The sequence below is a fragment of the Ctenocephalides felis genome, unplaced genomic scaffold (genome assembly GCF_003426905.1).
Source record: "Ctenocephalides felis isolate EL2017-DRISC unplaced genomic scaffold, ASM342690v1 CF-g0.4_SCAFFOLD_01604, whole genome shotgun sequence".
Taxonomy (NCBI): domain Eukaryota; kingdom Metazoa; phylum Arthropoda; class Insecta; order Siphonaptera; family Pulicidae; genus Ctenocephalides; species Ctenocephalides felis.
In genome coordinates this window covers 23,556,371-23,569,524 of record NW_020537758.1, presented here as the reverse complement: position 1 = coordinate 23,569,524, position 13,154 = coordinate 23,556,371, and positions in this window count along the sequence as shown.

Genomic DNA, 13,154 nt, shown 5'->3' with positions numbered 1-13,154 from the left:
TCAAAGAGTACAGTTAATGTACGGTAATTTTCACTATTTATGTCTATGCGTATTTCCTGTCAATTTTATCACAAGAATGAATTTCTTATACCTTTTATGTTAAAATAAAATAAAAAACAATTTAAAACGATGTTTTCCAACGTGGAGTCCACAGAGGAACTTATTTTTTATATTATTTTAGAGAGCAATTTATGTAAGGTAGGAAGAACATCATCATTACCTCAAAAGCAAGTAAACAATGTTATGTAAATTTATAATATTTATGAGTTATAAAGTAGAGATGAAAAATATGTCACCAGACATCACATTAAACTCACATCTTTGAATTAATATTGAAGAATATTTTGATTTTTACAAGAAAAAATGTCAGTATGAGTTCAGGGAAATATTTGTCTAAACTAATTGTAAGGTATTATAACGCACTTATGTTCATATTTCTGTAATAGGTGTGATACTGGATATGGTGAGGAATAAACTATTATATTATGTGTATTATTGATATGAATGTCAATTTTATGATATTGGAGTCAATTTTGCAAGCAACGCTTTCAATATCGGAGTTAGGAGCTACACAAATCAGGTGAGCTGTAGTAGATATGTTTATTCATTTACAATATATAACACTTATATTTTACCAACAGATTCATTCTAATAATGTAAATAAAGTTTTAAATTATTTGCATTTAGATCAGAATCTAAAAACAGTTCACTCGTTTAATTCAAAACAGGAAGCAAACTTTAGAACTGTTTGCCTGCGTGGTAAGAGTCCGATACCCAATTCGGCCGGATTGTTGTGAAACATTAGTGATTTTAGATTTTCACTTGTGATTATTGATTTAAAATATGATATCAAACGAAAAAAAATATTATTAATTAGAGAATGGTCACGTTGGGCTGAATTCTAATAAACAATAGGTTTGATTGATACTCAAAAAAGGTGTACAAGGTCATTTTGGACGAGTTTCAAATAATTTAGATGTGAGTTTAGCACGTGTTTATATGATTGTCTATAGATTAATTTCTATTCATATGTGCATTTTATGACACTGCACAACGACTTCATACGAGTAAATAGGTATTCTTGCACGCGTACTTTCCTCAATTAATTGCTAGTAATTCATTTCCTATTGCTAAAGTTATTTATTCTTTTATATCTCATAAATGCTTACTCTCTCAATATCGTTAAATAAGGCATCAAGATATATTTTTATATAGACAATAAAATATGCAACATTAAAGTTTGCTTTTGTTTTAATCTAGAATTAATTAGTAGGTAGCTGACAACTGTTTTACTCATCGACTTAAAAATAAGATCTAATAATACAAGTTTATAAATTATAGTCAAACAAATATTATTGGAGCTATTTCGCACAACATTTATTATCTTAAATTTTTATCACACTAAATGTTGTGGTCGTTTTATAACGTTGCATTAATGAATGTTACTAATTCTTTATTACTAAAAAAAGTCAACATAATTTGCATTCTAGAAAAATGCAAATTCAACGAGCTTCTATATATATATATATATATATATATATATATATATATATATATATATAAATATATATATATATAAATATATATCTAGCAGTAAGTGTAACGAGTAAATAACATATTTGTTACGATTTATTACTATTATTTTTTTCCCTAAAATTTGATGTCAAAAACTAATGTTTGTCAAATCTCGATGATATGCTTCTTCGCGAGGTATCTCTATATTTGCTCGATCCAATAACGGTCCTTCGTAGTTTTGGAATTTATGTTGGTTTACTGTTCGATTCCATTTTTGTTGTTTATATATTGGTTAAAATGTAAGACAATTTGATGATTCCACAAACGCACATTAGTGTCTCGATTATATATTAAGTGAGCAATTATTTAATTTTCTGTACCTAAAATAAACCGTAAAAATTCAATCTGACATGCCAACCAAGAATGTATTCAGATATATAATTATATTATATTATATATATAATTAAAATCAATTAAACAAATAATATTTCAATTCTTGTGCATCATGTGCACTCTGATGTACTCTCTGATGTTCACTTACTGTTGGTATTACCCCGAGTTTAGAAGTAAAAATGTATTCCATTTAAAAAGGTCAAAATTACAGAATCAATAAGTTTTTCTAAATACTTGCTGCAGATACAAATAGAGCAAATAAAAAGCAATAGATATTTGGATGACCTCACGTGAACTGTTGTGGCTTTATATTCCGCAATGAAATGAATGTGTAGCATGATTAAGTAGATACTTGAAATAAAGTGAAGATGAAAGTATAATATCGTACACCGCAATTATGTTTGCACGAAATAATCATATGCAAATAATATTCATGTAATCAAAACTCACGGCCAGACCAAAGTTGTAGTAATCGCAATGATGATTGCAAGCACTGTACAAAAAACAAATAAAATTTGAAAGATTGGCTTCATTTTTTACACTGTTTTAGTTACTTTTATACTTAAAAAGCAACTATATTCGACGTCTATTCGCAGAAGAATAGATATCTTATTTTTCATATTCAAAGTATCTTAGTTTTGTAACGTATAACCTAGCTGCTGAATGGGTGTGTAGAACAACCAACCATTGCATAAATTAACTTCAATTGACTTTCTGTGTATTAAGGGATTTGACACTGGTATAAAAGTTATGCGAGAAAGAATTATGAATCTGAAAATGTAGCCTATTTCACATAATAGTAATTATGTGATTTGAATTGTAATTATTTAGTTCTTCTGTTTTTCAGTAAAATGATTTGCAATGGCTACATTTAGGCCACATACACTGTACTCACAAAGTGATTAGAATAGTTTGCCGATAATGTTTAGGCGCTTAGAACGCCTAGGGATCCTTAGCTTATTAGGAGCATTGATATTATGTCGCTAGTTACTAAATACTAAAGCAAAGATATTTATTTGAGAGAATGTGGTCAAGTACAGAGAGCGGTCAAATACAAGGAGGTCTGATATGACGGCGCGAGCAGCAAAGACTTTGACGCGCCCGCGCGTTAAAACTATTGAGTTTACGAAAAAGATTATTAAATTAATTATAGGAAATTCTCTGTAGTTTAATTCGTATATATTTACTTTTCTCGTACAATGAGCCGGAAAGAGAAGATATTGTTAAAAAATTTTGATCTATACAAAAAAAGCTCATTAAACTTTTGTGAATATTCCTAACCAAAAGTTAAAATAATAATGCTAATTTCTTCGAATCGAAGAAAGCATGTATATGAGATCGATATTCTTCAAACTATTTTCTGCTCATTTTCAATATATAACAAAAAAAAAATTTTTCAAATCAAAATAAGTGTAAGTCAAAATGTTTTTCTAGTTTATACTATACATATTCCAAGAACGTACATAATCAGAATTAGTTTTTGGTTTTGGAGAAAAAATAAGTACTACATGATTAATTCCCCTTGGTATTCTCATATGAATACAAAATCTTGTAACGATGTTATATGATCATCTGTAGAAAAGTGATTCAATATACAATAGAACGTTCTCCGCGCTACCTATTAAATGTGATCAAATAACATGGTGTTGAGATGTTTTCAATAAATTCGATCATTAAAAAAATACTTTTACAACTTTGATATTTTTATGACGCTTCGCATATGATCAAAATTTCAAAATTAATTTAGTGTTCAAAATTCTGTTGCTAATTTTAGAAAATACATTTTCATTTTCTTAATTCATTATTACTGCTCTTGAGTGATTTTCCTAGTTCCGAAGCTTTAATTCTATTTTATTTTATTTATAATGAATAATATTTTATTTTTTTGGTTATTATTTTAGAAATGCGAATGATATACGACATAAAAAAATATTATAATATTAATTACACAGGTAATCATCTGCAATATAAAGAAAATCTTCTAGTTTCTGTTGTTTCCTGGCCATTTTTATCTTAAATATTTACTTGAATGAATTATTGTGTGTTTGCAGATAACCCAGGGGCAATAGAGAGTAAATATGTTCGCAAATTACTGCTGAATTATACAAAAAAATCATTGAAGTGAAAATCAATTCTCATTCGTGTTCAGCGGTAAAAACTACATTGGAAAACCGCACACCCAATGCAGACAACTATATTTTGTGGACACGTATTATCATTATGATTAACATTGATTTCGAACCTAATTGGTAGATAATATATAATTAACTTTCTATAGGGTTAATTATAGTAATCGCAATAAAAAATAAATAAAATTATTTGGGATATTTTTGCGTTTCGAAAGTATGATGCGTTTCAAATAAGAATTTTGGCATACCTTAGCTAAAAGGTGTGCATATGTGTGTGTGAATAATTATAATACACATTCAAAACAATAGTTATTAATCATTGATCTCAATGCCAAGCGCCACTAGTTTGCTAAATATTGTCTCTGCTTGCAAATAATATAATAAGCATCTCCTTTTTGATTTAATTCTATTTGTTCGTTGCTCATAGAGATATCATCGATGAATTACAGCTCATACAGCGCTGAATGGTTATATTGGAATTGTGTATTGATTTAATGAAGGCGACCTTGTTCTAAATATCGATCAAACTCAAATTATATTTTTGTTGAACAATCTGAATTGGCAACTCTATTTGCTCAGTTACCATTAACATGATTGTTTGATGCTCATGTAGTGCTTTTCAATGCTCGAATTCTGACATGATATAATAAATATCATATATATATATATATATATATATATATATATATATATATATATATATAGCGATATTATCGCTAATTATATAAAATTAGTATAAAAACTTTTATTTTAAATTTTAAAAACTTAAATTAGTATAAAAAGTATCAAAAGAAATGATGTACTGGCAATGACGATAATAATAGATTTGTACTATACTACTTGATATTGAGCAAATCGATTTTAAGAAGGGCTAAAGATTGAGAAGGACACTTGTAATAAGAATTAATTTTCATAAGTAATATCGATCATATGTCGTATAATACGATTTCATCCACAAGTAGTAAGATGCGCTCGTTTTATCTCTCATGGTCGCGCATGAAAATTGTAAATAATCGATTTCGCAAAAATCGAATAGTTGTAGACATATGCACACGAGTTAAAAGCAACTCGTGGAACACACATGCCGCATTAATGTTAAAAAATCAAACGTGTGCAAGTGCAATACGGCAATAAGGCACCGTGCAACTTGCATTTGAGATGCTGTTACAACACATAAGATAGTCGAGGATCTTATAGCTTGTTTGTACATAATAATTATCAATTTATATTTATATTTATATTTATATTTACGGATACAGGAATAAATTTAATAATTACAGAAAATAAATTATCTTAATTAAATTAAGTACAGTAAAATACAACTATTAAACAATATTACGCCTAACATTAGTAATATCTAATTCAATAACTTAAAGAAAAAAAATTTAATAAAATTCAAATAGTTTAATTGTTGTAGATCTTGAGAGTCTTGTTATGGTAAAAAAATCCTTTAAATATCCGTTATGCAATTTTTATTTGAGTCTCATATCTGGAAAATAAAAATTAAGAGCAGTATCAAATAAGAATATACAATATTTAAATAATTGTAATGATAAAATACTTAAAGTAGAAAAATGTTAAAATAATTTAGAATAAAAATTAGAAAAAGCATTGAAAAGGGAAAAAAATTCTGTTGGAAAAAAAGTATCAATTATTATTAGTAGGCATTTCATTATCAAAATAACGTTTGATATCAAAATTGGCAAACTCAGAATTCTGAGTACTTAAGTATCGTAGAAACTTGAGCTTTTAAAAGTTTAACAATAGTATTATGAAATTGACGATCATTCAGTTTCCTAATGTGTAGTGGGAGTAGATTAAAAAGCTGTACTCCTCTCCCGTCTATGGCATTAAAAGATGTTTCAAGTTTAAAAGTTGGTCCTTTTATAGTCAAATTTCTTGTTTTATAATAGGAATTTAACATGGAGGATAGGTGGAAGCGTTCAGGATTATTCTTTATGAATGACAACGTAATTAGCAAAAATATACAGCGAACAGTGAGAATGTTAAATTGTCGGAAAAGATTCCTACATGAGGACAAAGAACTGAGGGAAAAATTATTCTTAATGCTCTTTTCTGTATTTTGAATATATCCTTTAAGGAGGAAGAGAATCCCCAGAATTGTATTCCACAAGCGAGATGCGAATAGAAATTAAAATAATAAATTAAAAGAAGGCAATTTAAACTAACTTTTGATTTAAGAATTCTCAACATGAAACAGGTTTTAGTTAACTTAGATACAAGTATGTATAATATGCACGGTGTATTCTTGCATACTATTTTATTCAAAACTTTTTATTGCAGATTATTTATTGAAATAAGAAACTCAAACTATTTATTAACTTTCCGAATTAGAAGCTCGTGCTTTAATCAGGAAAACGGATTTGCTAATTTTCCTAATACTTCTTCTACGTTAACAGAGATTTTTAATCGTTTGAGATAAATAGATAAAATATGACTCCATGGAAAATTAAATTGTTGGATGACTTTGCCGGAAATATTTAATTGTTTAAAGAAAATTGCATGCGCTTTCCTTTCAACTTTTGGTTTCACATATCTCTGTGAACAATTTTTTTCTCACATGAAACATATTTTGAGTTCACAAAGAAGACGTTTAACAACTAAACATTCAGAATCTTGTGTGTTACAAATTAAACTCCGGATATTGTAATGTTAAGCATAAATGTACAGGGACAAGGTTCGCATTAATATTGTTTAGTTTATGTTAGAATTTTATGTTATTTGTTAACTTCCGTCCGGTAAGTTATAGTAATCGCAAAAAAATCGAAAATGAAAATTTTTATATATCTTTACGTTTCAGAGTTTTCTGAACATTTTGGCATACCTTAGAAAAAATGCATGTATGTGTGTGTGCGTGTGCGGATACAAATTTTTGTCGACGATTTCGGGAACACCGACCAACCGATTTGAATAATCCAAAAAACATTCGATTCGTATTGATAAGAAGACGTGCTGATTAGTTTTTGGCGAAGGCAGGTCTAGCCGTTCCGGAAATATGGAGCAAAAAGTGCCAAAAACGGTAACTTAGTTTTAAGAGAACAGAGCGTACGATTTGAATAATTCAAAAAACATTTTACTTGTATTAAAAAGAAGAAGAATTGATCAAATTTTTATGAATCTAGTAGTAATCGTGAAAGAGATGCCACCTGGCGGTCAAAAATGATCATTAGACATATTCACATCAAATTATCAGATATTTTATAGACATTTTAACAATAACTATACATTTTGTTTACATTCCTATGGGTTCCGTACCAATGTTTATCCGTTAGACGGCGACGCGGCGCTTAGGCTCTTCGATATTTCGTCTCTATGCAGTTAAAGCAGTACGATTGCTTTAAAAAAAAGTTCAGAATTTTCAGAATATTTCAAAATACACTTCTCCAAAAAGTCTTTTTTTTCAAAAAAAGTAAATTTTTGTCAACAATTTATAGTTTCTCAAAAATCTAATTTTTCAGAGTAATTTTTTTCAAAAATGTTAATCTTTTATAAAAAAAATAATTTTTGGTACGGGAAGTTCCAGCAATTTGCCTTAAGGCACGATGCCATGCCTAGACTAGTTAATAAATATGTTTAAAAGATATTTTGGTTATAATTCTTCTCCTCTAGAATCTGGTTGTATATTTCAAAATTAAGGCGGCACCCTGAATCATATTGGTAGAGTGGCTCGGCACACCACAGTTAAAAGCTTGCCGTACCCTGTTCTAGACAGATGTAGTTGTAAATAGTTATTGATTCAATGAGCTCTTCAGGACGTAGTGTTTGTACCAGAATGAGGTACGTTAGATTTGAGTATGTCTACTATCAAATACTTAAATTGATATGTCACGAATAAAAAATATTATTAATTAAATATTTAACTTAGAAATGAGATTTGTGGTATGACTAAATAAATTTGATGTTTGATTTTAAAGATCTCTCTTGGATCATTTTTGTATATCAATTTAAATTTTATAACTTGTGCACGGTAAGACTGACTTGAGTCTAAATAAAATTGTTATCTTATATGAATGTAAAAAAATAGAAAAAGTTTGTCAGTATATTTGAAAATGTATTTTCATTCTTTAGATATCACTTCAAAACGAAACATTTTTTTTAGTTATATAAGTTTTTAACAACTCTTGAAATACTTGCAGTATAAATTAATAGAGTACTTACTCTAAAAAAATCGAGCATCAATATAGATATAAAGAGATGTTATTTTATTTAAATTATAACGGATTTATTGTTGTTAAAATTAAAGGTTCAAACAAATCTTGGTTGGAGTTCCAAATAAAGTGGCGCTCGAGTACATGCAGCGCCATCTTCGACCGAACAAACTCGCATGCTCTGTAGTCGCATATCTACAAGTTCTTTTTGCAGATCTATGGTTTATGCCTGTCTGTGGGATGTCATCATGGCATAAATTCATTTTCTCATCGGAGTTACTTGAAGAAGCATCGTGGAATACAGAGCCCCCTTACCAATTGCTGCCTGGAGGATAATTGAATGTTGGTATTGTGTGCTGAAATAGATTTCGCTTTACGGATTCTCGCTCGATTTCATTTCGTGTTCGACAGTATTGCGTCATACTTTAAAGATGACATGTGCTACAATTTATATAGTTTGCTCAAGTGTCGTATTAGTGCCATAGACGCACACCGTAAATATTCCATTTTATAATGTCTATTGTTAAATAAAACAATTTTGTTGACTAAGCAAGATCTTCCAATCGCAAGGCTATTGGACGTTGTGCAATATATTCGAAAAGTGATTGTGATTTGTGAATATGTTGGACTCGGTTATTATGACTTCCGGCAATATTTTTATTTATTCAATGTTTTATACAAATATAAAATACTGTTTTTCAAAGTTTTTCCTCACACAAAGTGAAAGTAAATCTGAACTGCTACTTCATGAACATTTTATCGAGAGACTTAATCAGTTTGTGAGTTGTATATGTAGTTTAATTTTAAGTGTTATTTAAATCATTAGTATGTGCTAACTCATTTCAATTTATAGATCAGAAGAATTGCATATGTTGGAGCACAATCTTTATGTTATCAAGAATTTTGAAGAACGGCTTTGTGCTCATACACTATTTTATTCATTTACTAGAAGGAAATGGCACAGAATAGTTCTTAGAATTTGATTGAAAATGAAGATGCAGATAAAGACTATTTTGTGCTTCTCTGGAGCAACTGCATAGTTCACGAAAGCAGCTTTGGTGACGTATCAACATTAGATAATAATATATCTGAGATGTTCATCATAATTTCATACTAACTTCTGTATTTTATAGGTGCATGTACGTTTGAATTTGTGGCATTTGTGCAGAGTCTTTCAGTTTTGTCACTGTAATGCACTAATTGTGGTCTTACTGGAATTGCATTTGGTATGAATGCATTTGTTGAACAGTGAATTTACCCAAGATTTCATTAATTGATACTTTTAGTTTTTGCTTTATCTTTTACAAATTTACGAAATCATTAAAGCATTGGCTTTTATGAATCAAATGACCATTTGCATGATTTGCATTCTTAGTTCTCATATCTAATAATACTAACAAATACTAACAACTACTAATCCATTCTTCTACTAAAATATAATGTGGTCGTTTGAATCTTTTAAGTCTATGCAATGTGGATTTGAAGTATTACATTACATTTCAATTTTTACTGTTTCGAATTCATCTTAACGCATTTCATATAAAACCAAGTGCAATTATTAAACTGCTAGTAAATTCACAGAACTATATTTCTGGGCATCGAGATGAAATCACATGAAAACCACAACGTTTCCTATCAAACAAATTGTTGAGTATCGGAGGGCCAAGTAATATCGAGTGAAAATTCAGTTTACACTTATTTTATTTTATTGATCTATTTTATTTTATATTATATATATTGTATTTATATACTTTATTTATTCTTCACTAGATCTACTGATTTGTAACCTCATAATTTGTTTTTAGGCATACATGATCGGACACTGTGATTATTACACACCGGTCAACTGGAATGATACGATTAAAATATTTCGAAAGCATCCAAAGTATGAATAACTTAGAAATTTATGGCATTTTTAAGACCACAGAAACTCCTAAACGGGACTAAGAAGTAAGTTCAAGTAAGTGTCTAAAAATCAATATTTAGCTTATCATTATTTTCATATGCTGTCAATTTTTATTTTATTTCATTTTTTTATGAAATTCTCATCATTGAAAATTCAAACTTTATACAGAGCCTATCATGATGGATTGGTTGGTAACGCATGAGCACTTCTATGAAATCTCTAGGCAACATCAATGATAACATTTCTAATGTTTTTTTTATTTCAGATCCTGGTTCAACGACCAATTCAAAAATGCAAGAATATTCATTCCGACTACTTTACTAGAAATCTCTCTAGAAACATTACATCAGGTGTATGTTTATCCATAACCAGTATAAATGCAAACGTTGCTAAAATATTTTTTTTCTCAGGTCCTTTCAACTTCTGCTGCTCTGCACACTAACTCCTTCACCAGGAACATTTAATCAGGTATTGTGTTTATCCATAACCAGTATAAATGCAAACATTGCTAAAATATTTCTTTTTTTTCTCAGGTCCTTTCAACTTCTGCTGCTCTGCACACTAACTCCTTCACCACGAACATTTAATCAGGAATGTGTTTATCCATAACCAGTATAAATGCAAACATTGCTAAAATATTTCTTTTTTTTTTCTCAGGTCCTTTCAACTTCTGCTGCTCTGCACACTAACTCCTTCACCAGGAACATTTAATCAGGTATGTGTTATCCATAACCAGTATAAATGCAAACATTGCTAAAATATTTCTTTTTTTTTCTCAGGTCCTTTCAACTCTGCTGCTCTGCACACTAACTCCTTCACCAGGAACATTTAATCAGGATGTGTTTATCCATAACCAGTATAAATGCAAACATTGCTAAAATATTTCTTTTTTTTTTTCTCAGGTCCTTTCAACTTCTGCTGCTCTGCACACAACTCCTTCAACCAGGACATTTAATCAGGTATGTGTTTATCCATAACCAGTATAAATGCAAACATTCCTAAAATATTTCTTTTTTTCTCAGGTCCTTTCAACTTTGCTGCTCTGCACACAGACTCCTTCACCAGTAACATTTAATCAAGTATGTGACTATTCATAACCAGTATGAATACAAACTTTATTAAAATGTTTCTTTTTTGCAGATTTTCTCAATTCAACTATCACTGCCCTGATACTCAAAACATCATGAGTTTAAAATACTCATTCATGTAAATGATTCACAAGTGGTTTTTGTAATGACTGCCTTAAATGCATGATTAACTTAAATCTTATTAACTCACTAACACGACTAACCTCACTAACTTAATCAGTATTATAAAACCACTTGCTGAGTTTTACTATGAAGGTCTTACTGATGTTGCTTGAAAGACAGCGCTGACTAATTTATCAGGTGATTTATTTTTATAGTATATTATATGAGACTTGTTACTAATTCATTGTTTTTGTTCATAGGTTGAACAACTTCGAGCTAAGTAGTCTTCAACTCTGGAATTACTCAAGACTTTTTCTCCAGTGAAAATAATCGCTCAATCTTCAAATTATGCTATCCCAAGTAACTATCTCCGTCTTGTCGTCAGAGAAGGGTCTACTGTGATATATTGAATAGTTAAGTGCATAGATGTTGATGAAATAATGAATAAATATATTTTATTTATTTTTTTTAATTGATTGTTTTAATTTAATTATGAGCCACTTTACGGCCCAAATTACATTATGATGTAACGTAAATTACAAAAATATTTAAACATATCCGAATTTTAAAAAATTCTTGTGTTAATAGGGATTTTATTGAGTGCACTTTTTAGTGGAGACAATTGTGTAAAACAGTTTGTTTACTGTTTGGGTGTCTTGAAATCTTGGTCAACTTTTAAACGTTTGCTTTGTCTCGGTCAAAGTCTGCGTAAGTGCTTTGACTTGTAGAACTATACACTTGCTCTCTTGATAATACTGAATTGACTTAAAAAAGTAGATTTTTTTGACATGTTTAAATTGACTGTAAAGCATGTACTAGACACTTAGCTCTTGTGTTGTTGAAGTGCCTTAAACATTTAATGTGTCGGACCGGTGACTTCTCTAAATTAAATATTGTGTTTTTCTATTACTCCTTTAAATGATGTACTTTTCTTAGCTATAATATCACTTAATTTAATATCATACTGTGCTATATATATATATATATATATATATATATATATATATATATATATATGTGATCTATTACATATATGTGTATGTGTTTTATACATATTGCATTTATTGTTTTGCGTTTATATATACATATATATGTTATATTAATTTTTTATTGTAACTATTATCGTTCCATAACTATTATCCTTTTTCTGTTAATATCTATACTTTTCTTAATAATTTCTCTTTATTCACATTTTTTGGATTTGATTATGGATGTCTTACACATGTATATATTTTTACTATGTTCCTACTGCGCATGATCGTTGAGAAAATCTTCGTAATATGAAACCACTAAAATTCTCTCTATCCCGTTCTCTCACACAATGACGATACAGTTTCCACTTTTTCCGCAAACACTTACGCACACATTTTACTCTCGTACACACTCGTAATACAATTTCCAAACTAACAACATGTTCGTTTGGAATAAGCTTTTTTATAATAAAATATATCATTTATTTTAATTTTACATTTTTTTTAAATTTTCATAACTAGACGTTTCATCAATCTTTTATTTCACATTTATTTATTTTTTCGTGCAATTTTGTGTTTCTGTGTTGTTTTTCAAAATTTATTTGTATGGTGAGTTTCTTTACATTTGTTTATTTTATGGTTGTTTTTCATATATACTTTTCATATACACTGTTTTACTTATTTTTGGTTGTTAATTATGTATTTTTTATATTGTTTTAATTTGTAACCCTGAATTATTTAATTATAGCACTGAATATGGGTCAAATCAGGACCCGAAACATATGTTCTTAAAATAAAAACATTTTTCATTAAAACTGTTTTTTTATTACTGGATGGATGCCTAAGAAACAATTTCATTATATATATATATATATATATAT